The sequence below is a fragment of the Lycium barbarum genome, chromosome 4 (genome assembly GCF_019175385.1).
Source record: "Lycium barbarum isolate Lr01 chromosome 4, ASM1917538v2, whole genome shotgun sequence".
NCBI classification, from domain to species: Eukaryota; Viridiplantae; Streptophyta; class Magnoliopsida; order Solanales; family Solanaceae; genus Lycium; species Lycium barbarum.
This window is the reverse complement of record NC_083340.1, coordinates 2,247,282-2,275,238: the sequence shown is the minus strand read 5'-3', so window position 1 is coordinate 2,275,238 and position 27,957 is coordinate 2,247,282. Positions and strand designations below refer to the sequence as shown.

General features: G+C 37.3%; 1 pseudogene; it reads right to left on the bottom strand.

The window, feature by feature from the left end:
- On the bottom strand, positions 1-26,555 carry LOC132637067 (uncharacterized; annotated as a pseudogene).
- Between the last annotated feature and the right edge of the window lie 1,402 nt (positions 26,556-27,957).

Here is a 27,957-nt window from a genome sequence, read left to right as displayed (position 1 = left end):
TCAGACATGCATTGCTGCAGGTTGGTTAGTGGCAAGCACAAAAATTGCCTTGGCTCGATCAATCTCACCCAATGACCTCTCAAACTCAATGAATTTGCTCCAATTATAGCAATTTTCAGGCGACCATTCTAAATACTTCTCATAAAGGTTTCGACAACGATCTACATTACCAAGTTGAAGTTCCATTTCAATATACTTCCTAAAAATCTTGTCTTTAGGAGCCTTTCCAATTGCTTGTCCAAGTATTAATCTTGCATCCCTCAATCTCAACTGCCTGATTTCAAATTGAGCAGCCATTAACCAGACCTTCGCGAACGAAAATCTCTTGTGAGGAATCAATTGTTGGTGATAATACAATGAAATTACAATTACAATTGAAAAATAAAATGAAGAAATAAAAATACCTTCGGCTGAGGCGCGGATATCTCGCTCTCTTTAAGGAGATTCAGGCCCACTGCAGCAAATCTACCGGTCCAGCAGTAATCTTTCTGACTTGTCCCCTCCAGGATACAACATCCCGATCACGTCGTACAACTCAACAAACTTTGGACAAGATGTTGAGTCCAAAGCTCCACCAAAAAGAAGAACACCTTCCTTCAACTAATAAACTCTCTTTATTTTCCTCACTTTTCAAGAACTCTCCAAAGTATATATTTTTCTCTACCCCACAAGTTAAGGATGACTAACTATTTATAGCTAGAAAAATCATCCTTGAATTAATTTGATATGAATAGGCTAGTAAAGGAGGTAGATAAATGGAAGAATTATTATTTAGAGGTTACAAGAAGAATGTGCATGAATATTGAGTTAATGAGATAACGGAGAAATGAGTTACAAATAAACTTATGGCCTCATTTTTCCAGCAGAACGCGAGGGTAAGAAACAGACCATTCATTGCTTCTTAATGGCCACAAACAAAAAACTATTAGAATGTGAATGCAGCAACAGAACGTACCATTCAATGCCTCTAAATGCTACCAACGTGAATGACATGGTCAAAGGAAGAAAATGAGACACTTTAACATGTCAATTAAATAATATTAAAATGCTCAAAAGACCTATCAATCCCCCACTCAATTTAATATTATACAAGAGAGTTTACCAGCTGAAGGTAGATTATTATGCGTAATGAAGGTGTGCTCTGCATTGAACCTCCACTTAGTAAAACAATAATCTTTACTCCAGAGCCGTAATGGTCTCAGACTTGAACTATGACTGCTTAAGGGAAATAAAGAATTATTGCTCACACATAATAATCAAGGTGTTAACATGAGCTTTAACAGCCAGCACATTACGGCCTTGTGCTATCCCGGTTTTCATGAGTGCTTTTGAGAACGAGCCCAATTCTCATAGGAAGCGGCCTACTTCCACACTCACATAGGTGAAATCTGTCAAGGATGCTTCTGTAATTTAACACCCCACTTATACAAGCTACAAAATTTCATTAAGAGTTTATATACTCAACCTCCACACACTGTTACAGAATAATGCACTTACACCATAGGGAGGGAATAAATAAAATAGTGCATTTTTCTCAACAAGTCATCATATGATTCGTTTTTCCCATTGAACCTGGTTATAGGATCTCTAGCCCCCAGGTTGGGTTTCCTCATATACGACTCATGAATTTATGGGCTTCAATCCCATCCCCCTCGATGTGCTCCAGACCTTTTCTCTTGCCAAGGCCTTAGTTAGTGGATCTGCAAGATTATCACAAGATTTAACGTAATCAACGTTAATGGTACCACTTGTCAAATATGATCTCACAGTACTGTGTTTTCTCCTTATAGGTCTGGATTTACCGTTATAATAACGGTTTTGAACTCTACCAATCGCAGCAGTGCTATCACAATGAATTAAAATAGGAGGAATTGGTTTTTCAAAATAAGGAATTTGAAACAATAAATCTCTTAACCAATTCGCTTCTTCACTAGCTGAAGCTAAAGCAATTAGTTCAGCCTCCATGGTAGATTTAGCAATAATAGTTTGCTTTTTTGATTTCCAAAAATAGCACCACCTGCCAACGTAAAAATATAACCAGTGGTAGAACAGGAATCACCAGATAAAGTGTTCCAATCTGCATCAGAAAAGCCTTCAAGTACTGCAAGATATTTTTTATAAAACAAGCCATAGGTTTTTGTACCAATTAAATATTTCATAACTCTCGTTATGTCATGCCAATGTTCACTACCTGGCTTGCTTGTAAACCTGCTAAGTACTCCAACAGGATACGCAATATCAGGCCTAGTGCAATCAGTCACATATCTCAAAACTTCCAATTAAGCTAGCATATTCCTTTTGATTTATCACATCATTTTCACTTTGAACGAGAAACAAGTGAACACTTGAATCAAAAGGAGTTACAACATGCTTGCAATCAAGAAAGTTATACTTTTTCAAGATTTTCTCAACATAATGTGACTGGTCAAGGAATATTCCATCACATGTTTTAGTAATTTTTATTCCAAGAATTAAGTTTGCCTCCCCAAGATCTTTCATGTCAAAATGGCTTCTAAGAATATTTTTAGTTTCACCAATACCATTCATGTTAGAGTCAAAGATCAATAAATCATCAACATAGAGGCAAACAATAACATGTGAATTATTCCACGACTTATGATAGATGCACTTATCACATTCGTTTGTTTTAAAACCATTTTCAATCATGCAGGAATCAAATTTCTCATGCCATTGCTTTGGTGCCTGTTTCAAGCCATATAGGGATTTAGTAAGTTTACACACTTTGCTTTCTTGGCCTGCTTCAACAAAACCTTCAAGTTGTTCCATATAAATTTCCTCATTTAGGTCCCCATTTAAAAAATCAGTTTTTACATCCATTTGGTGAATATGCAAATCAAAAATTGCAGCAATAGCAATTAAAAGCCTTATGGATGTAATTCTAGTTACCGGAGAAAAAGTATCAAAAAATTCTAGGCCTTCTAGTTGTTTAAAACCTTTAGCAACTAGTCTAGCCTTATATTTATCAACAGAGCCATCCGGTTTTAACTTTTTTCTAAGGACCCATTTACACCCAATTGTTTTACAACCCGGTGGTAAATCAACTAACTTCCAAGTTTTATTGGAAATAAGTGATTCCATTTCATCATTTACAGCCTCTTTCCAAAAAATAGCATCATGTGAAGATAAAGTTTCTTGTAAATTGAGAGGGTCATTTCCAACATTAAAAACATAAAAATCAGGACCAAAATCTTTTTCTACTCTAGCTCTTTTACTTCTTCTTAACTCAAAATCATCACTTTCTTTATTTTTCAAAACAGAAGTAGAAGAACTAGGTAGTGATTAAATTTTTTTCGTTAGTCCTATGACCCCCACTATTTTTAGAATCAAATGGAAATTTATTTTCATGAAAAATAGCATCTCCTGATTCTATTATTATATTATCTTCAAGACTAAAAAATCTATAGGTTGTACTATTTGAAGCATAACCAAGAAAAGCACAAGTAGTAACTTTTTTACCCAATTTACTTATTTTGGGATCCATTAGCCTTACATAAGCTAGACAACCCCAAACTCTTAGATATCCCAAATTTGGCTTGTGACCTTTCCACAACTCAAATTGTGTTAATTTAGTCTTTTTATGAGGCACACGATTCAACACATAACAAGCAGTTAAAATAGCTTCACCCCAAAAATTTAGAGGTGCACTAGACTCAACTAAAGTTCTATTTTTTCTCTCCGCTACACCATTAGACGCAGGAGAATAAGGTGGAGTAGTTTCATGAATTATTCCCAATGATCTAACAAAAGAATTAAACTCATTAGACTCATATTCACGGCCTCTATCACTTCTAATTCTTTTTATTTTTCTTCCAAACTGGTTTTCAACTTCACGGAGATAAATTTTAAAGTTTTCAAAAGCATCACTTTTATTTTTCATCAAGAAAACATATGTGTTATATCCCGTATTTTGTACATTCGGATATTTCAAGATAGCCGCGATAAGTTAAGGGTGAGGCTACTATTTTCCTTCCGATTTTATTTTAATACACAAGTTGGTCATTAGTGGTATGAAAATATTGAGAAAGGCTAGGGGTAAAAAGGGAAAAAAATTCAAAAATTATGGTCATGAAGCCACAAGTGATCGTGTGGCATGTGTCCACATTTTTAATTGATGGGGCTAATTATGTATATGGACCAAAGCTTACATAGCAAGATATTATTCATCCTTGCTTTATTTTAAGAAACTTCAAGAAAGAGGGAGAAGGGGACATGTGTCCACCTTGTATTGGTAGAAGCTATATATATATATATAGACAATTGATGACAAAAATAAGAGATATTCATCTTTTAAATCAAGAAAACTTGGAGAACCTTCAAGAAAAAAAAGAGGCCATATTCGGCCATACTTGGCCGACCAAGAACCTAGAAAAATTTGATCAAAAAAAATATTTTCTACTTGTATTTCAACCAATTGGAACGTTCTCTTTAACGTGGAGTAGTTATTGGAACAAGCCAAACATTCATTTGGGTGATCTACAAACCCTAGCCAAGTTAAGAAGTGAAGTGAGAAAGGTAAGATCTAATCTTCTTTTTCATATGTTATGAATATTTTGTACATGTTGTAGTGTGTGGAAATGGATGAAAACCATAAAAATTGTGTGTTGGGGTGGTGGCCGAAAATAGGCTACTTTGTATGGCAAGAATGAATTAATTCTATCTAGTATTTTGGTTGTTGTCGTCATGGATTCTATGATGAAAATGAGAGTTTAATGATTCAAATTGAAGTTGAAATTGTTGTGGACTGTTTTGGAAGCCAATGTGGATCGAATGTAGTCTCTTGTATTTGTGGAAAATAATGTGGTTAGTGTGTGAATTATTGGTATAGTTCATGAATTTGAAGGAAGGAAATGTGTTGTTATTGTTATTGTTGCACTTTGGAGGTTTCGGGTGGAATGGCATATTGGTTGGGTTGTTTTGAATATTGTGTAAATTATTTGAAGTGTTCTTGAATCATGTTAGAATGATTTCGGATTAACACTTGAACGTGAGATCATTGGTGTTAGCTTGACTATATGTGATTAAATGAAATGCCGTTGAATTGTGTAACAAGGGTTGTTAATGTTAGAATATATTTTGGATGGATTGTTGAAGTTGTTAGTCTGATTGTTGGTATTGTTGTTGATAATTTGGCCGAGTTGAATTCTCGGATTGTTGATTAATAATTTGGCCGAGTTGGACTCTCGGGGATGGTTGTATTTACAGGGGAAATGCTGCCGAAATTTCGGCAGATTGTAAATGAATTCATTTGAAGGACTAAGACAAGTATATGACGACAAATCTAATAATTGTGTAAATTTTCTTGAATGTATACTAGCGATAGCGAGCTTGGACAATTAAGCGTAGCTAATAGGACGTGGAGCAGGTATGTAAGGCTTACCCTTTTCTTTCTTTTGGCATGTCCTAGAGCTAAGTAAGTTATGATACGTATCCTGGGGTAACTCCATTCTTGATTCCGAGCTTGCTAATGATTCTTATTCACTTCTTGTTATGAGTATACTTAGTATAGTTGAGCTTATTGTACGATTGAATAATAAGCAAAGCATAAAGAGTTCTTGTTTTCTTTTAAAAGAGTTCTGTAAGTAGTAATGTCCCTAACTTTTGTAAGTGGTCTCGGATTGTTTTGGAAATGTTCGTAGAGGTTTCTATAATGAATAATGTTCTTAACTTTCATATGCTAACTCGGATTGTTTTGGAAACGTTCATGGAGGTTTAGAATAATGTCAATAACTTTCTTATGCTAACTCGGATTGATTTGAAACGTGTTTACGGTTTACTAATGATTTCGAGAAAACTAGTTTTGTATTAAAGGAAACATAAAGTTGATTTTCAAAACCACTCCGAAGGGGGTGCGAGATTTTATTATTTAGTTTCCAAAAAAAACCACTCCGAACGGGGTGCGAGATTTTACTATTTGGATTTTCAAAACCACTCCAACGGGGGTGCGAGGCTTTACTATTCCATTCCACTTACGACTTATGTACATTCCATAGTATCATTATTATTATGCCGGAAGCGGCATGCCCGAAGTGGCCATTATTATTATTATGACGGAAGCGGCATGCCCGAAGGGGCCATCATTATTATTATGTCGGAACCGGCATGCCCGAAGGGGCCATCATTATTATTATGTCGGAACCGGCATGCCCGAAGGGGCCATCATTATTATTATGTCGGAAGCGGCATGCCCGAAGGGGCCATCATTATTATTATGTCGGAACCGGCATGCCCGAAGGGGCCATTATTATTATTATGTCGGAACCGGCATGCCCGAAGGGGCCATCATCATTATTATTATGCCGGAAGCGGCATGCCCGAAGGGGCCATCATCATTATTATGTCGGAAGTGGCCGTCCGAAGGGACTATTGTGATACTAAATTTATATTGTGTATTCTAGAATTTGCGTATGCTGTATTTATATTGTGCATGCTGGCATTTGGGTAAAGGCCACAGGACTTGGTTCAGAATGCTGTTTCAGGTTACTCACAGTTTGACTTCTAAACTTGTTTACTACTGCACTTTCCTTGTTTATGATTCAGTAATGCTTTACATATTCAGTACATATTCCGTACTGACCCCTCTTCTTCGGGGGCTGCGTTTCATGCCGCGCAGGTGCATACAGATGAGTAGAGGATATTGCTAGAAGATGTTCCAGCTGAATTGGTGAGCTCCATTTCCTTCCGGAGTGTTGCCGAGTCAGAGTACTTACTGTCACACCCCATTTTAACCCCGGAGAGTTAAATTTAGAAGTATGACGTATTGGTGATTCCTACTTTTGTTTATTTGTTTTAAGGAGTCGCCATCTAATTATTTATGGTGAATTAGGACACCTAAAGTTTATTAAAGTTATGTTTAAAGTTAACTTTGTTTAAGGTCTGCGAAACTTAAGATTCTCGGTAAGGGTTCAATTAGTCTAAAGGGAAGGTATTAGGCATCCTTTAAGACCCATTAACAATGGCCCTGATTGATAGACTTGACTGTTGATCTCGCGATTTTAAGTTCCTGCACTCAAAGAAAAATTTTTAGTTTGGGAGGGGGAAGTTGATTCGTGTTGACTCGAAGCTTGACGTTGTTGGCTGCCCCATTTGTCTTATTTGTTTGGATCTTGTGACCTCCGTTCAAAACTGGGTAGATGAACAATAGTGAAAATGATTGAAAGAAAGTGTTTCATTCAAAAAGTGTATATGTAAGTGTATATATAAGGAAAGATATATATGTAAGTATATGTATATAAGGAAATATATATGTGTAAATATATGTATGTAAGTTGTAAAATATTTCTGCCAACTTCAGATTGTGACACTTCTAAAGTAATTGGTCTATAATACTTCCTATCTGGTAGCCTCAATCTTGTCGATGCACAACTGTTCTTTTGTCTATATCTTTTCAAAATATGCCCCAGTTTTGGGTTCAGAAGAGTATGCTAAATTTATGTTGTGGTGTGACCGAACCTTATATAGGTTGCCTACGTATCTTTCCAGGGAATCAGGTCAGAACGTAGTTCGTAAGGTATATAAGAATGGTTTAAAATTTTCTAATAAGGGACCGAACCCGATCTGGATTGCCTACGTATCCCGCCATGGGAATCAAGTCAGCGCAGTTCTGTTATGTAAATGGCTAAAGGTTTGTAGGATTTCTATCTAAATATGATTGACCTGTATGTTGATAGTCTACGAATCCCATCGAGGGAATCAGGCTAAGAATAATTCTCCTCGTATAAGGATTTTTTTGGATTTTCTGTTATAATGCAACCAAACCCTATGTGTGCTGCCTACATATCCCACCATGAGAATCAGGTCGGAACGTAGTTCGTACTACGTAAGATTTTTTGATCTTTTGTTCTAGATGCCACCGAACCCTATGTGGGTTGCCTACGTATCCCCCCATGGGAATCAGGTCGGAACGTAGTTCGTACCGGGTTGTTAAAGGAAAGGTTGCAAACTAGGTTGTCTTAACTAATGTCGTCCTTTGATCTCTTCTTGGATTGCTAGCTTTCAGGCTTATGTCATCACCTATCAGCTATTTCAATTCCTTTTGAGTGGAATCTTGTCTTGTCCTCTAGTTTCTTTGTATGTTGTCTATTCGTTCATTTCATGTCGCAATCGTAGAGTTGGCAGATTTGATAATTATAGTAGAAAATAACAATAGTAGATGATTAAGGAAAATTAGAAATGCATTCATAGATTTGCAATCCAAAAGATGAAGCAAGGCAACAAAAGTTTTGAGCATGATTCAAAAAATAAAATTCACTACATGTTCAGTCTACCAAGACTACCGGCGCATCAGAGACGGAGTACAAGTCAAATTCTTCGTCACCCCTTATTGTCAGTGCCTTGGTGTTGTGAGTGGTTGCAGCAGTAATCTTCATGTGTGTCTGTCTTTGGATTGTTCCCACGGGAGCGACAAAGTTGATGACCTGGCCCTTTCCACCCTTCTGATTGACACACTGGATTCTTTCAAATCTTGGCATCTTCGTGAGCAGGTAAAGGATTGTTGACCATATTGGGCTTAGCTTCAGCGAGTTGGATTACTCCTTCCTTAATCAGGGCTTCGATTTTGTTTTTAAGCCCATAGCAATCTTCAGTGGCGTGCCCAGCAACTCCAGAATGGTATGCACAGCGCTTGGAACCATCAAACCATTTTGGGATAGGATCGGGAATTTTTCCTTCAATCGGTTGTATTATGCCTGCTGCTTTCGTTCTTTCAAACAATTGAGCCAATGGTTCAGCGAGTCGAGTGTAATTATGAGTGTTTTTGGTGTCAAGGTTTGGACGAGCTCTAGGTGCAGCATGTGGTCGATTTTGGTAAGTTGGAGCTTGGATGGGTTGATACGGATGTGGGTTTTGATGTGGAGGTGCTCGGGGTTGGTAGTAGTTAGCTTGGGCGTTGTAGACAGGGTAAGGAGATAGTGGAGCTTGGTAGGGTTCAGGGTAGTGGTAAGGGTAGAAAGGTTGTTGTGGATGGTCAAGGTGTGTAATGGCTTGGTTTAGAGGAGTAATTGTAGGTGGTGGGTTAGTGTTGATGGGTAAAGGAATGTAAGGAGTATGACCTAGTGATTGATTTGGTGGGTTGACGGGTGGTGGATCAGGAGTAGCATGGGTAGTGTAGGTTGGAGTTAAGTTGTTGCGGGTAGGTACAGTGTTTTGCGGAGGAAAATGTTCAGGGGCTGGAGATTCAAGTGATGGAAAACGAGGCGGGTTTGGTGCGACATCCCTAGGTTCAGGAGGCGGACTTTGGAATGTGACAGATGAGTTGGTCATGTTTCTAACCCGATTCAGTTCTCTGCGTAGATCCTCAATCTCTTGAGTTAGGCGGGCGATATGTTCATCCCGTTGGATAGTAGTGCCATGTTCAGAAGTCTCAGGGGATCATTAGAAACCATGATGTTTTCCGGACCAGTTGAAATAAGTGCAGCTGGATCAGACGTAATATTTGCTTTTCCTTGAACAACCCAGTTGCGTTGAGGTAACGATGATGTCTTTGACCTTGTGATGTAAGGATGGTCGGCCATCGAGTGTCAACACGAATCAACTCTCTTTTGGGAATAAGAAACATAAAGTATAAACGATGTTAGTCTCGTGAACATATCTGGGTAAAGTCATGATCACGTAAAGTCAAGTAAGGCATGTGGCAAATAATTCATCAAATAGAGTCAAACAAGTTGTCAAACAGATGTAAACGATTATATCAAAAAATAATAACGCTTCCTAATATGCATTTGACCTCTTTGTGCCAGAGGTAGGCCTAATGTTTGTTTGAAGGGTAAAGTGTGCCATAATATGTCATCCCGTTGCTTTGATTAATTAAACAGATTCTATTTCTCAAAAAATAAAGTACAAAATAATGTAATATTTATTACATGTCAAATGAATACAACATAAAGTGTTTCCTAATCTAAATAAAGTAAATAAAATTTCTATGCCTAACTTCTAGCTCCATTTGTGATGCCCTTGATCTTCGTCATTTGTTGTACTCCGATGCAAATGCATACCTGTCATAGAAACGTTAGTCATTCTCTCCTTCCTAAAGTTTAATTAATTTGAGCAAATAGTCAATATTTAGGCACAGTTATCCTTCAAACGTGCATATAAAGTATGATTGGTGTCACTCGGGGTCGTGAACCCGCTTGGACGTTCGGGTAAAAGTCATCTAATGGGCTTAATACACCAAGGGTATTAAACCTACTAGGTTATGAAATGTATGTTCTTAATAAAGTGTGTTGGTTTAGCTCTATCTTAGGCTGACTAAGAGTTGGCTTCTTATGACACAAGGTTCCCCCAAGCGGACAACTTGGGAGTGGAAAGTCCGTGGCCGTCGACTGCACCGCTGATCGACTAAATCCACAAGATCAATCCAACTAAAGGGATAATTTAGTAGTGAACGGGCGCGAACCGCGAAACCGTTTCAAGTGTGTGAATATGTGTGAGTTTTCCAGAAGTGGAGGAAATATGAACGGAATGACAATTTTATCAAAGCAAGTAACACATAAACAGTTTATATCAAACAAAACAATTAATAGCATGTAAAAACAGTTAACAAGTAATAAACACACAACCTATTTAAACTAAGTCCGTTATGGTTAGAACCTAGGTATCTCCCCAGCGGAGTCGCCAAGCTGTCACACCCCATTTTAACCCCGGAGAGTTAAATTTAGAAGTATGACGTATTGGTGATTCCTACTTTTGTTTATTTGTTTTAAGGAGTCGCCACCTAATTATTTATGGTGAATTAGGACACCTAAAGTTTATTAAAGTTATGTTTAAAGTTAACTTTGTTTAAGGTCTGCGAAACTTAAGATTCTAGGTAAGGGTTCAATTAGTCTAAAGGGAAGGTATTAGGCATCCTTTAAGACCCATTAACAATGGTTAACCGACCGGACTTATGATTAGTTAGGCTAAGTGTAAATAATATTATAGGATAGAAAATAGCTTTGTAAATATGGCTAAAGTTGTAAATAGCCATGTAAAAATGTTATTTAAAATAGGACTTGTAAAAAATAATAATTTGTATAAAAGAGTACTTCTAATGCTATTTTGAAGACACGACTTATAAACGTTGTTAAGGTTTTAAACGAAAGTATAATAGTGTTGTTTAAAATAATACTTGTGGAAAACATAGTATTTTGCGTAAAAGAAGACTCTAAATGTTTAAATGAGACTTAAAAGACATTGCTAAAGCCTTAAATGAAAATATAATAATGTTATTCAAAAATAGGATTTGTAGAAAATAGGATAATTTGCCTATGAATAATAGCCTTTTAAAAGATTATTTGACAATATGATCTTTAGATAAAATGATATTATATGAATATGGTGGTGTAGAAATGCCTAGACTTATATTCTTAAATATGATGAAAAGGCCATTTGAATCTGGAAATGAGAGAAAGGACGTTGGGTGTTTTAGTCTTTAAACTCAAGTCAAATTCTATGTGAGAAAGAAAACTATTATAGCTATTGCCCTCAGGGACGTGTAACGCTATATGTGCTAAATATGCTTTGGGTTGTTTAAAATATATGAATGTATGTTAAATGTTCAGCGTCAGTACCAATGGTCTCTTTTAAAACGGAACATTGAAAAACAAGTCGTGATTAAGGTGAAACCTGCAATACTTCATTCATTTCTAGAAATATTACTAACCGGGCAGAGGATCTAAATGTTCAGCATCAGTATCGTGACTTTAGCAGCTGATTTTATAGTTGAAATTTACTTAAAACAAAAGTCATTCTTACCAAAAGTACTTGCTCAATACCCTTTATATTCTACATGTTTCATTCCAAACAAATGCTTTCAGTCTATTGTCAACTATAGGGAACTTTTAAGTAAATTTTGTTATAACTATATAGTGCCTCACGTTAATCAATCAATGACATTAAAATGGAAATAAAGAGGTTAGTTCTATAAGGAGTTTTAAACACAATAATGAGCAAATCAAAGGAACGTAGGATGATAATAGGAAAGCCATTTTGGCCTTCGTAAAGGGGCAGCAATATTCTACCAATTTCAGTCAAGTGAAATAAGAGTATAGGTGATGGAAGGGTGTGAACTCCGTAAGCGGTGTCGTTGAGTTTCGAAGTGAAACTCTTCGGCTCCGGTTGTACATGCGAAAGAAAAAAAAAATAGGATTAGAAAGAAAACCCGATTAAAGAAATTATGGAGGAGAAATAATAAAATTAAAGGACTCATGCCAAACAAATTCAAAACATCATGTGTAATTAGAATGCTGATAATCTGCAGAAACAAAACAAATTTCAATATCGAAGGCGACGAACTATAACCGATGTGAAAGTTGCAAGAAAACTTATGGGTATGATCGAGTGAGGAGTGGGTAAAAATAGACAAAGAAATTGTATGCAAACAAGTGAACTACCACGATAGACAAAGAGAGATGTATGCAAACAGTAGCTGTGTAGGTGGTCTGTGGGAGAAGAAATACTTAAACAAAGGTAGCATCAATTTCTTTCAAAGATAACAGGGGTAGCCAGACCAAACAGTCGCGAGACAAATATATAGGACAACATCTCGAACATAATAATGGTTCAATCAGCGAGCATATCATCAAGCCAGAGAGTAATAATTCATGGTAATGGCCACGAGCAACAGCTCGAGTGTAGCATCTGTTTTTGCTTAAAGGAAAACAACAACTTGCTAAAAAAAAGTAGCCTATTTTAGTTAAAAAAAAAAAAACGAGTCTCAATGATATAACCACTGATGTATCCACCTTATTTAGGGAAAAGAGACAAACCTAGAAGCACAGCAGCAGACTCTTTTGTGTGCAGTGAAGTGGGGATCATCGAGGTCTCGAATCTACGTTTTGAACGCGACGAACTCAAATTCGACAAACCTTTCAAACCGAGAGTTTCGATATCGACGGAAATAATATACTCGTTAAAGAAAAAGGGAAATTCTGTTTGTCTCCAGAACTTCAACTGTAAGTAGGGTTCGGACTGGATTTTAAAAAAAAAGTTAGAAGGAAAACCAAGACTTTCAAAAACAATAAAAATCTGGTCAAGATTTGTTGGAGATTCGAATCGTTGGAGGAGTTTTGGGATTCAAGATTTTTGTTTCTCGATCTGTCTCCTCTTTTTTTTGTTCGAGTTGATTTTGGGTTTCTGGTCTTTGATTTTTCGATTCCAGACCCTTTGATTCTTTTTCTTTTCTCTTCCTTTTTCGATCTCCCCTTAAACGATTCAACTCCCCTGTTTTTTATATAATGGGGAGAGAGAGGAGCGGTGTGAGGTAAGGAATGATGAAGGAAGGGAATCGGGGAAAGGGCACGGCGTGGTCGGGAAAAGAGAAGATGAGCGGCGGTGGTGGGGTGAGTGAGACGAGGGAGATGAGGCGGAAAAAAGGGAGAGAAAAGGGGAAAGGGAGAGATGAGCGGAAAAGAAGGAAAAAAGAAAAGAAAGAGAAAGATGAGGGAATTAGGTTTTAGGGGGGAATTGGACCGGGTCGGGTAAAATTGTGATGTGGGCTGGTCCGTTTATTTAGGGGTAATGGGCTGGCCAATAATTCGTTTGGGCCGGTCTATTAATTTAACTATGGGCTGATATAAATGTGGGTTGGGTATTAAAATGTGGGTTGTTTGTTTGGGTAGGGGAATAACATTGTATTTGTATTTTGGGCCATTAATTCAGCTGAAAATTGTTGATCCTTCCTCCGCTATTTAATCATTTTTTGGGCTTCCAATTTAATAACTGGTATAATATATATTATGTAAAGACAATAAATAATTAATATGTAGAAGAATAAATATTTTGCAAAGTGTTGTCTTGTAATTAATTTAACGAGTCCAGACCCGAAAACGAAACGATGATGAACTGTTTAAAAGCAAAAATAATAGTAGTGAAAATAAAGTGTTTAGCTCGTCAATAAATTTAGACGCCCGAGTGAATAAAAATGAAATAAAGGAGGGACAAAATTGGGTGTTAACACTTACGATATGGTATTTCGTCTATATTAGAGACTTTGCAGACAGTGTCCTGTGGATAGGGCGACGAGGAGTCGACAGTTATGTAAAGCGACCATATGGGTCGATGTGTCTTTATGCTTTGTTTCCTTTGTAAAGATTTTATTTGTGACTAAAGGTTTTCTTGAATTAACGATAAGGGAGAAGTCCCTGACTTGGAAAAAAAAGGGTTTTTGACTAGTTTGCATTTCACTTCGTAACTTAAAAGTCCAGTGAGGGTATGAACATAACGAGGGCTAAAGGGGTTCGCTCGGCTCCGAATATGGGGTCGGGTGCCCATCACACCCTAGTAAGATTAGGGTGTGACAATATGTATACTTAGAAAAGTCATCAATAAAAGTGATAAAATATCTATTTCCTCCACGAGTTAAAATTCCTCCAAGTTCACAAATATCAGTATGAATTAACTCTAATAATTCAATTTTTCTTTCAACTTGAAAATGAGGCCTTTTTGTGATTTTGGCTTTACTACAAGCTTCACATTTTTCAAAATCCTTTTTAATCATTGGGATTAATCCTAAACTACTCATAATTCCCACATAACGATTATTAATATGACACAAACGAGCATGCCAAAAATTAGTGGAAGAAAGCATGTAAACAGAATTAGTAACTTTATTCATCTCAACATTCAACTTAAACATCCCATCACAAGCATACCCCTTTCCCACAAAAATACCTTTTTTCACTATTACATATTGATCAGACTCAATAATTTGTTTGAAGCCTGCTTTATTAAGAAGAAAACTAGACATCAAATTTTTCCTCATGGAAGGAGTATAAAGTACATCTTTTAAAGTTAACACCCTTCCTGAGGTAAAGCTCAACTCAACATCTCCCTTTCCAAGCACTTGAGTAGTGTGAGAATCACCAAGCATGATGGTTTTGGGCTCCTCAAATGGAGTATACACTTTGAACCAATCTTTGTCATAGCAGACATGACGGTTTGCACCAGAATCAGCCCATCATCCATCAACATTTTCAACCATATTTATGTCTGTTATCACCGCCACAAGTGGCTCTTCGGTAACGTTTGCTTGTGGTGTAGGACCACGTTTCCGAAACTTGCAAAATCGAGCAATATGCCCACTCTTGCCACAGACAAAGCATGGTCCTCCATTTTGTGCTTGTTGATTTTGTACTTGGTTGTTACCACCATTATTTTTCTTGGGAGGTCTACCATTATTTTTCTTGAATATTTTCTTTTTAGGCTTCATAGAGGTATTTTTGTTAGCATTAGGAGCAGCATTATTTGAAGTAATTAAATTTACCTTGTTTGTGACGGGTTGTAAGTTGCTTTCTTCCGTTTGCAAAAGTGCATTTTGGCCCCTTGCCTCTTCTTCCATGCGGATTTGCATAATCAACGTCTCAAGAGAGGTTTCCTTTTGTTTGTGGCGCATAGTTTTTTGAAATTCCTTCCATGAAGGTGAAAGTTTACCTATTATGCCACAAACAATAAGGTTATCTCCAATTTTTATCTCCTCGGACCTGAGCTCTCTAACGATCATTATAAAATCTTGGGCTTGGTCTACCACTGATTTGTTGTCCACCATTTGGAAACGAAAAAATCTACTAGCAGCATATTTTTTCGCTCCAGCCTCCTCGGTATCATATTTACTCTGCAACGCTTTCCAAATTTTCGTTGCGGTAGAGTAAGTTCTATCATAATAATCATAAAAAATATCTAATAGACAATTAAGTAAATAATACCGACACTTGTATGAATCTTCCTCATACTTTTCAATTTTTTCTTGAAGAGAAATAAGTTACTCATCATTCATGGAAGAGTTATCTACTTTGTTTGGATTCTTCTCAGATAACACATAAGAAACATTGAGAAGACTTAAGTAGAAAATTACTTTACCCTTCCATCTCTTAAAATGAGTACCGTTGAACCGAAATGGCTTGTTAAGATCTCCTACTTTGGCATCCGCAGATTTTTCAGTTGTAGCCATTTGAATCTCCTTAAAATTGTTGGTGATAATACAATGAAATTACAATTACAATTGAAAAATAAAATGAAGAAATAAAAATATCTTCGGCTGAGGCACGGATATCTCGCTCTCTTTAAGGAGATTCAAGCCCACTGCAGCAAATCTACCGGTCCAGCAGTAATCTTTCTGACTTGTCCCCTTCAGGATACAACAGCCCGATCACGTTGTACAACTCAACAAACTCTGGACAAGATGTTGAGTCCAAAGCTCCACCAAAAAGAAGAACACCTTCCTTCAACTAATAAACTCTCTTTATTTTCCTCACTTTTCAAGAACTCTCCAAAGTATATATTTTTCTCTACCCCACAAGTTAAGGATGACTAACTATTTATAGCTAGAAAAATCATCCTTGAATTAATTTGATATGAATAGGATAGTAAAGGAGGTAGATAAATGGAAGAATTATTATTTAGAGGTTACAAGAAGAATGTGCATGAATATTGAGTTAATGTGATAATGGAGAAATGAGTTACAAATAAACTTATGGCCTCATTTTTCCACCAGAACACGAGGGTAAGAAACAGACCATTCATTGCTTCTTAATGGCCACAAACAAAAAACGATTAGAATGTGAATGCAGCAACAGAACGTACCATTCAATGCCTCTTAATGCTACCAACGTGAATGACATGATCAAAGGAAGAAAATGAGACACTTTAACATGTCAATTAAATAATAGTAAAATGCTCAAAAGACCTATCCATTTCAAACACTCCTTGTAAATTTCTCGAGTTCTTTCCATGTCATGTGCTTCAATCTCTTCATATAACGCGTAATTAATCCATAAGTAAATGTATCTCTGCCAACAAGTTTTCTCTTCAGGAGGAGGAACATTAGCAATTGCTCTCTCATAAACCTCTCTGATTCTCTCTTTATTGCCTAAACTTTCTTCCAATTGAATTAAATCAAACCAAGAATCTGAGTTCATTGGATTTTTACTCACTTCATCTTCATACTCAATCCTCCTTTTTCCAATTATAGCATCTTCAATATCTTCCTTATCACCATATTTCTTCTCAAAAGCAACAAATTTCTTGTACAGATAATCAATTCGATTCTTTCAGTATATGATCAATTGCAAACTTATATATACACCTTGCCCTGTCTATCTCCTTACACTTCTCCTCAAACTCCGCAAACGCCACGAGCAATTTCTCAACCTCTGCATCATCAATAAGCTTATCAACAGCCCTTTCATAACAGTTTCTAGCCTTCGTTATACCACCATTCTTTATCTCAAAATTGGCGTACAAAATCCATGTATTAACGTTAGGATGACACCATATGAACCTCTCGAAAATTGCTCCCTGCTTTTTCTACTTCATTGTACCTTAATTCGAGCTTAATGTACGATAACCAACCTAGTTCATCAGGCTGCCACGTCATCCATCGTTCGAAAATCTGACGACAAAGCATAACATTCCCAAGCATCTCTTCCACGTGAATATACTTGTATTGTACCTGATTAACTCTAGGCAATACGGTTATTGCCCGTTTGTAACACCTCGTAGCTTCGGGCGAAAGTTTGACTCATAAGATGATAACATAATGGAACCAATATGAGGGTTATAAGAAGTGTTTTGAAAACCAATTAAGTCATAAGAAATGTCTTTAGGCAAAGAAAAGTTGGAAGCCACTCTACGGGGCATGTTTGCAAGTGAGTTTATAGAAGGTCTTACTTCCAACGACCATAACCCCTCTATTAATTTGGAATTTGGGAAAACTTCCTTGATGAAAGTTGTATCCTTTTGAAATAGCTTTCCAACGGTATATTGTGGGTCTTTAACGGAGCTGTGTATAAAAAGTTATGCCCATTTTACTAAACAGTGTTCTGTCAGTTTACGGTGGAAACATACGAACCGTAAAAATTATACGGTGGAACATACGGACCGTAAAAATTATACGGGCCGTATATTCCAGCCGTATAATTGGTCCAGAATGTCCAAATCACTGGAATGATTATACGGAATGACATACGGTCCGTACAAATTGTACGGGACGTAAAAATGGGCGTAGAATTGCCCGACGGATCAGATTTTAAAATGTTAATAAGAGACCCAAGCTCATTTTTTTCATTCCTATTTATCCTCCACGACTCAAGGGTTCTCTAGAGCCATCCAAACACTTCATATGCAAGAATCCAAGTGAAACTAAAGATCCACTTCATCAATCCACAAAACTAAGTGTGAGAAACACATCAAATCCATTCAAGTCAAGAAATTCCATGGAAGGTGGAATTAGGGTTTTGTTCAAGTGAAGTATTTCAACTCAAGGCTTATTCCTACAATAACTAAGGTAAGTTTTATGATGTTTCATGATGATTAAAGTGTTGATAAGTTCTTGGGAGAATAGTAAATGGATTTGATAAAGAGAATTATATGAACTATGCTAGGGTTTTTGGATTGTTGACTTGGGATTGTTGTATTCATATGGGTGATGAAGAATGATGTTAATTACATCTAATTAAGATTGTAGAATCACCTAGAAGTAATAGAATGGGAATTGGGTGAAGAAATCACCATTAATGGGGACTGTGGAGCTTCAAGCCCATTAAGTGTTTGATAAAATGCTTAGATGACCAAAGCATGAATATTATTGCTAATATAGAATCCCTTTGACTTGTATTGATATAGATCAAAGTTGAAAGGGTTGACGAACATTGTATTACGCTCAAAGGCTGGAATTAAGGTATGTGAGGCTAACTATCTACGTTAGGGAATGTTCATGATTCTCCCTACGCCTCATTCTTCATACTTGTCAGTAATTCGACTCAAAGTAGAGTTTAGCCCTAGTTTTATGATATGTTATAGAACTGTTATCTTCTAGGTTTGCAGTTACAGAATTCGTTCATGGTTATCAATTTGAATATCATGAACTCAGCACGTAATCTTTATAGACTTATGTATTGTTACCACATGAGTCTCAGTCTAGAAATTCAGTATGCTCAGAAACAGTCAGTGTTTTCAATTCAGTCCAGCATGTCTATTTCAGTTCAGAATTGTTCATTGTTGTTATGGTCTCAGTCCTTATTAATTAACCATAATTATACATATGTGATTTTGCCCGAGGGCACATCACAGTCTTGTGTATACGTATACATGGCCGAGGCCATTGACTTACGCACTACTAGGCCGAGGCCATAGCGTGCATTTATTATTGGGCCGAGGCCCCACATATACAAACACAGATAATACAGATGATTCAGATACAGAGCAGGGAGCATTCATATATTTACTTCCTTGCTATTACAGTTACAGTTATCAGTTTCAGTTTCAGTATTTTATTGCTTCAGTTGCTTTACATACCAGTACAATTCAAATGTGCTGATGTCCCTTTTTATTGCTTGGGGGCCTGCATCTCGCGATGCAGGCAACGATACACAGGTTGACGACTCAGCTATTTAGGAGTGCACGTATCAGCTACTGGTGAGCCCCAAATTCCTTCGGGGCGTTGTCAGCTATCTAGTTAATTCAGTTTATAGACAGTTATATTATTCAGTACTCTTAGAGGCTTCATAGACACAGTTCAGACAGTCGGATATTTGTTATGTTAGCCTTGTAGACAGTTATACTCAGTCGTTCAGTTGTTTTGGTTTAGCCATGTTGGCTACTTTCAGATATATTTCAGATTGTCTAAGTATTTCCGCATTATGATTTCAGTCAGACCTTTAGTATATCAGCATGTGTTTAATTGTTTCCACATTCAGTTATGTTTTGATATCACATGTTGATTCAGTCAGCCAGTTGGTTCGCTCGGTCACATGCAGTCAGGCGCCGGGTGCCGTGTTACGTCCAGGCCCAGGTTCGGGGCGTGACAAAGCTTGGTATCAGAGCCCTAGGTTCAAGTGTCTTAGGGAGTCTATGAAGCCGTGTCCAGTGGGGTCTCTTTTATATGTGTGAGGGATAAACAGTTGACCACCAAGACATTCAGGATTTGTCTCATTTCTTTCTATTCTAGATCGTGCCATGAATCTTAGAGCAATAAGTAACTTCTCTTCCTATCGAATTACGTACGTTTCGAATGCGCAGGAGACGAACAGGTAATTCAAGGTCCAAGTAAGGATGTTTACCCATAAGGGGTACAATTGTGCAGTACCTACTGGTAACGAATGAGACTTCAAGTGCTATTGAAGGTGGAATACAATGTAAGATGCCCGAGAAGGGGTGTAGTAGAATGAATGGTATGTTGAATGATAATGATGTTCTTGAGAAAGGAGAATGGGATACCACAGGGAGAGGATATTAGAGAAATTAGAAAAGGAGCTAAGTTTGCAAGAAACGTAAATCATGAAGGATCTCAAGGAAGTGGTGGCAGACAGTTTTCTACCGGAGGTCATCAGGACCTACTCCATCTGCAGTTAAAGATTAAAAGGGAACATAAACAAGAAAGTGTAACAGGTACAGTTGGAGTTGGACATATGAGGTAAGTTCATCATTTTTATACTGTTGTTGAAATTGGGAGCCCTGTGTGGCTATGATGTGATATGATATATATGTATATATATGCTGGCCTTGTGAGGCATTGTTGGTATTTCCTGCGTGCAGGTTTTGGGATAGTAAGAAATACAGAGGAAACTCTGCCAAAATTTTCCTACAAATAGAAGGAGAATGAGATATGGGTTCGTAATATGTCTGGAAAATCCATGTCAATAGTAATGATAAGATTTGACTAAGTTACGAGTACGACTGACTTTGAGAAATATGATTTGATTTCCTATTCAGATGAACACCTTAAGTGGGTGACATTTCGGATACATCCGAATGTGTGTTAGAAACCAAGGGCTTAAGTTAAGTTCAGAGCAGAGTGATTAGTAGAAGAAGGAATCAGCTAAGCTGTAAGAGAGCAAACTACAGAAGAATAGCCTTTAAGAGTTGTCAAAAGGGGTTGACCTAAGATTTACAATGTGAGCAGAGTAAAGTCATTAAAATAGAGTCTGCCAGTTATGAATACAGTAGCAACCCGTTCATGTAAGTAAATTTAGTTTTTCCCCATGAGAAATTGCTCAGATAGGAGTCAAAAAAAAAAAAGATTCATCAATGTTGTAGAGTACAAAGGAATTACAAAAGATAAGAAATGTTAATTGGATCCCATCAGAAGAGAAGAATTTGTAAGTATAAGATGTTAGCCTTGGTCTAAAGGGGAGATGCATAAATCGCCAGTAAGTACAATGAGATAATTGAAGACCCGAAGGGTTAGTATGAAATATGAAGAACCTCGGTTCAGTTAGGTTGGCATAATGAGATAGTCTTCATAAGGGAATATGCCTCATCTTAGAGAAAACCAGAAGTGAGTAAAATGATCATCGAACGAATCGTGTCAAGTTCAATTACTATCGATTAGGCGATCACAGAAAAGCTATAAGTTCATGCCTAGTTATGTGTCAAAAGGGTAGTGCCATTGCACAAGACTCTAATCTTTAAGGTGCTAGTGAAAGACTTAGCACACAACAGTACTATGAGTATTTTAGGAAGTATCTCAAAAAAAAAAATACCAAGTATGGGAAGTATGGCTCAAGATTTAGACAGACAAGAGAACTATAGTGAAAGAAGTTCACCGTTTATCCAAGCTAGGAATTCGACTTTCAGGCTTCGAAGTAGGTCGAGTTGTTGCCCAGAACATGGCTTATTCCTCCTTCGTCATCGAAGTTAGAGAGAAGTAGCTTGGTGATTCCTACTTGCTGCAGATGAAAGAGGGGATTCACGAATAGAAAGCCTTAGCTTTTGAACAAGGGGGAGATAATGGTACCTTGAGATACCGAGGCAGATTATGCGTTCTAAATGTAGATGGACTCAGAGAGCTAATTATGTCAGAAGCTCACCATTCTAGGTCTACCTCGTTCAGATAGGAGACATGATTTAATTTGGGTTATTGTGGACAAACTTATGAAGTCAGCGCACTTCTTGGCAGTTAAGACCACAGATTGAACAGAAGATTATGCGAAGTCATACGTTAATGAAATTTCCAGATTGTATGGGACCCTAGTGTCCATTATTTCAGATTATGGTGCTCAGTTCACAGCGAACTTCTGAAAATTCTTCCAGAAAGGATTGGGTACCAAGGTGAACCTTAGCACAGTTTTTCATCCTCAGACAAATGGTCAGACAGATACGCTATTCAGATCTCATGTTATAATATTCATGTTAGTTCAATACTCAGATATTTATGTCAGCTTAGTACTCAGATATCAGTCCAGTACTCGCGTATTCATGCCAGTTCAGTATTCAGTCAGCTCAGTATTCAGCTAATTTAGTATTTAGTCAGCTCAGTATTTAGTTAAGCAGTATTCAACTAATCCAATATTCAGTTAGCTCAGTATTCAATCAGCCCAGTGTTCAGTCAGTTCAATAGACATTCAGTTTAGTATCTCAGCAGGTTAGTAGTCATGTATTCATTCAGTTCAGTAACCATGTGTCCTTGATTTCAATGGTAATTGGGATGACCACCTGCATCTTATTGAGTTTACTTAAAAAAATAATTACCATGCTAGTATTGGGATGACTCTTTTTGAAACCTTTTTTGAGCAAAGGTGTAGATCACCAATTGGTTGGTTCAAAGTTGGTGAAGCAGGGTTGTTAAGATCAGATTTGGTTTACCAGGCTATGAAGAAAGTTAAGTTAATACAGGAGCGTTTGAAAACGGCTCAGAGTCACCAGAAGTCTTGTACAGATGTGAGTCGAAGGGACTTAAATTTTCAGTAGATGATTGGGTGTTCCTTAAAGTCTCACCCATGAAGGGTGTTATGAGATTTGGCAAGAAAGGGAAGCTCAGTCCCAGATATATTGGACCTTACAGAATTCTGCGAAAGGTTAGTCTAGTAGCTTATGAACTTGAGTTGCCACAAGAGTTAGCTGCTGTTCATCCAGTGTTTCATGTATCCATGTTGAAGAAGTGTGTGGGAGACCCTTCGTTGGTTGTTCCTGCTGATGCTATAACAGTTAAGGATGGCCTCACCTATGAGGAGATTCCCGTAGTCATTCTTGGCTGTCAAGTTCGCAAGTTGAGAACTAAGGAAGTAGCCCCAGTAAAAGTCCTGTGGAGGAGTTAGAAAGTTGAGGAAGCTACATGGGAAGCCGAGGAGGATATGAAATCCATGTACCCGCACTTGTTTCAGCCTGCAGAAGAGATTTATGATGAAGCACCAAGATTTTAAGGTATGTAAGCTTTCTTTTCATGCTATTGGTCGTGTGTGGCCAATTTATAGTGCTATTGTGATGTATCCCTGTGAGGCAATGATATAATGGGTTGTTGTGACAGTTTGGTAGTGCCATATTACAGAAGAAACTCTGGCAAAATTTTTGTAGAATCCCGAACGTTTATCATTCGAGGACGAATGATCCCAAGGTGAAGATATTGTAACACCTCGTAGCTTCGGGCGAAAGTTTGACTCATAAGATGATAACATAATGGAACCAATATGAGGGTTATAGGAAGTGTTTTGAAAACCAATTAAGTCATAAGAAATGTCTTTAGGCAAAGAAAAGTTGGAAGCCACTCTACGGGGCATGTTTGCAAGTGAGTTTATAGAAGGTCTTACTTCCAACGACTATAACCCCTCTATTAATTTGGAATTTGGGAAAACTTCCTTGATGAAAGTTGTATCCCTTTGAAATAGCTTTCCAACGGTATATTGTGGGTCTTTAACGGAGCTGTGTATAAAAAGTTATGCCCATTTTACTAAACAGTGTTCTGTCAGTTTACGGTGGAAACATACGAACCGTAAAAATTATACGGTGGAACATACGGACCGTAAAAATTATACGGGCCGTATATTCCAGCCGTATAATTGGTCCAGAATGTCCAAATCACTGGAATGATTATACGGAATGACATACGGTCCGTACAAATTGTACGGAACGTAAAAATGGGCGTAGAATTGCCCGACGGATCAGATTTTAAAATGTTAATAAGAGACCCAAGCTCATTTTTTTCATTCCTATTTATCCTCCACGACTCAAGGGTTCTCTAGAGCCATCCAAACACTTCATATGCAAGAATCCAAGTGAAACTAAAGATCCACTTCATCAATCCACAAAACTAAGTGTGAGAAACACATCAAATCCATTCAAGTCAAGAAATTCCATGGAAGGTGGAATTAGGGTTTTGTTCAAGTGAAGTATTTCAACTCAAGGCTTATTCCTACAATAACTAAGGTAAGTTTTATGATGTTTCATGATGATTAAAGTGTTGATAAGTTCTTGGGAGAATAGTAAATGGATTTGATAAAGAGAATTATATGAACTATGCTAGGGTTTTTGGATTGTTGACTTGGGATTGTTGTATTCATATGGGTGATGAAGAATGATGTTAATTACATCTAATTAAGATTGTAGAATCACCTAGAAGTAATAGAATGGGAATTGGGTGAAGAAATCACCATTAATGGGGACTGTGGAGCTTCAAGCCCATTAAGTGTTTGATAAAATGCTTAGATGACCAAAGCATGAATATTATTGCTAATATAGAATCCCTTTGACTTGTATTGATATAGATCAAAGTTGAAAGGGTTGACGAACATTGTATTACGCTCAAAGGCTGGAATTAAGGTATGTGAGGCTAACTATCTACGTTAGGGAATGTTCATGATTCTCCCTACGCCTCATTCTTCATACTTGTCAGTAATTCGACTCAAAGTAGAGTTTAGCCCTAGTTTTATGATATGTTATAGAACTGTTATCTTCTAGGTTTGCAGTTACAGAATTCGTTCATGGTTATCAATTTGAATATCATGAACTCAGCACGTAATCTTTATAGACTTATGTATTGTTACCACATGAGTCTCAGTCTAGAAATTCAGTATGCTCAGAAACAGTCAGTGTTTTCAATTCAGTCCAGCATGTCTATTTCAGTTCAGAATTGTTCATTGTTGTTATGGTCTCAGTCCTTATTAATTAACCATAATTATACATATGTGATTTTGCCCGAGGGCACATCACAGTCTTGTGTATACGTATACATGGCCGAGGCCATTGACTTACGCACTACTAGGCCGAGGCCATAGCGTGCATTTATTATTGGGCCGAGGCCCCACATATACAAACACAGATAATACAGATGATTCAGATACAGAGCAGGGAGCATTCATATATTTACTTCCTTGCTATTACAGTTACAGTTATCAGTTTCAGTTTCAGTATTTTATTGCTTCAGTTGCTTTACATACCAGTACAATTCAAATGTGCTGATGTCCCTTTTTATTGCTTGGGGGCCTGCATCTCGCGATGCAGGCAACGATACACAGGTTGACGACTCAGCTATTTAGGAGTGCACGTATCAGCTACTGGTGAGCCCCAAATTCCTTCGGGGCGTTGTCAGCTATCTAGTTAATTCAGTTTATAGACAGTTATATTATTCAGTACTCTTAGAGGCTTCATAGACACAGTTCAGACAGTCGGATATTTGTTATGTTAGCCTTGTAGACAGTTATACTCAGTCGTTCAGTTGTTTTGGTTTAGCCATGTTGGCTACTTTCAGATATATTTCAGATTGTCTAAGTATTTCCGCATTATGATTTCAGTCAGACCTTTAGTATATCAGCATGTGTTTAATTGTTTCCACATTCAGTTATGTTTTGATATCACATGTTGATTCAGTCAGCCAGTTGGTTCGCTCGGTCACATGCAGTCAGGCGCCGGGTGCCGTGTTACGTCCAGGCCCAGGTTCGGGGCGTGACACCGTTCCCACACATTACGCGCATTGTTAATGCACTTGTTAGGTGTGCGAACAAATTACCACATTGATAGCTAAAAAGAAAAGGAAGTTATTTATAAGGAGTTGGATACTCTTAATGATGTGAAGCCTTTTGGAGGAAACCGTGCGGGCTTGGCCCAAAGCGGATAATATCACATCATGTTAAGAGTATCTTTGGGCCGTTTTAGCCCAACAACTGGTATCAGAGCCAATGGTTTGGCGGAATGAATATGAAGATGGCGGAGTGTGGCGTGGGGCCCGACTTAGTGCCTTTGCCCGTCTATGGGCCGGTTTATGACCTTTACTCGTAGCTTTGAAGACGCATTCACAGCCTTTGAGCTTCGGTGACCGCAAATACAACATTGATAGCTAAAAAAAAAGGGAGTTATTTATAAGAAGTTGGATACTCCCGCAAATACCATATTGATAGCTAAAAAGAAAAGGGAGCTATTTATAAGAAGTTGAATACTCTTAATGATGTGAGGCCTTTTGGCAAAAACTATCTTTGGGCCGTTTTAGCCCAACAAAATTCAACATATTTCGACCACACTGCACGATCATGAGAACCCAATTCTAGTGCACGTTCAAAAACTGACCGTGCACGATTGAAGTCCTTTTGTGTCTCTTCCCATTTTGCGTATTTCACCAATGCATTCTTGTTGTTATTCCTTTGACCTTCGAATTCCTTACGTTTGCGGTTCTGGTAGTTATTGAGTTCAGTTATGTCAGTTATTTGATGTTGAGGTGGCGTTCGGAGTTCTGATTCTTGATGTTGTCTTGCTTCATAGAGGATTTGCTTGGCGATTATTTGAATTGGTGGATGAGATTTTACTTTCACCTTTATAGGTCTAGGGAGATTTACTCGGTTTAGTTGTGATTTGGACACCATTATTGGAGAAATTTTACAATGGATATATGGAAACTCAAAATAGAGAAATTGAAAGAACAATGGACATGGAGTGGATAGGTTGGGTTTTATAGAGGTGAAATTCACAATCCAAATGGAACTCGGTCCTTTTTTCCCTCTTCTGATAATTCTGGTTTGAGTAGGATTGGGAATTAATTTCACTTACTTAACTGCCTATTAGGAGTATGACAAGTAAATTATAAAATTATTTTTGTTACATTAACTCATTAAGTAACGAATTTTTACCTAATATAACATTAACGTCATAATTTTTTTTTTTACATGGAAGTAATTAAATTTTACCTAATATAACAAAAACACAAAACGTTATCCACTCTTGTCGCCGTAAAGAGTAAAGTTTAGTGACTTTCTTGTACATTGCGTGAAGTTTAGTTACTTTACGGTAATAAAGTATATGTTTTTATTTTACTATTGTAATGGATAAAGTTTAATAATTTTATTATTATAAAGTTCATGTATCTTAATATGAAAAAAAAAATTATTGGGCATTTTGGTTTGACATTGCTTCACCCACCCACCCACCTCAACCCTCCACCCCACAAAAAAAATAGAGGGGGAGGGGGGGGGGATATCTATATCTGAGTTAAAATTGGAGATGGAAGTTTTCTTTCCTTTCTCGACATTCGAATAAGACCAAGCTCATGAGCTTATTATCTTAGGACGGAAAAAATTGATAGAATCCCCTTTTCTTTTTTATGTCCCCATGTTACCTTGTGTGGGGACATGGGGCGAAAAGAGAAGGATGGGGTTTCTCTTATTTTTTGCATAGCGGGCTGTCGGTGAGATGCTCGCTCGACGGGCTAGTAACTCAGTGATAGAGTGTGCCCCTGATAATTGCATTTTTGTATCTGGGCTATGAGCATTTTGAGCCACGTAGATAGTTCAATATGCTTATCCGCGCCAGACCTGAATTTAAATAATCATCTCCTCACATCTCTTACAAGTTGATTTGGTTTTATAACTTCCCAGTAATTTGTTTGCAGTTAATTTGTGGCCACAACCACCATGACTTGTTATCACCACTATCAATCTCCAATTTAAAGGCGTGTTTGCGCTTTAAATATATATATATATATATATATATCGTAAAGTTAAGTACTCAAATGGGTAGGGTGTCAAATTTGGCCCAAAAAGTGATGGCCCACCCAACCCACCTAAAATTTTATGAGTTGGGCTCAAGATATTTTCATATTGGGTTGATTTTAGCTCAATCAAACATAGCCCATTTTAAAGTGATCTTCAACTTAGCTCAATCCTAGCTTAATTCTAGCCCATTTTTAAAATTTATTTAAATTTGGGTTTATTGATTGAGATTTACTTTATTTTTTTTATGTATGCACTTTTCTTGTATCACGTGTCTTAT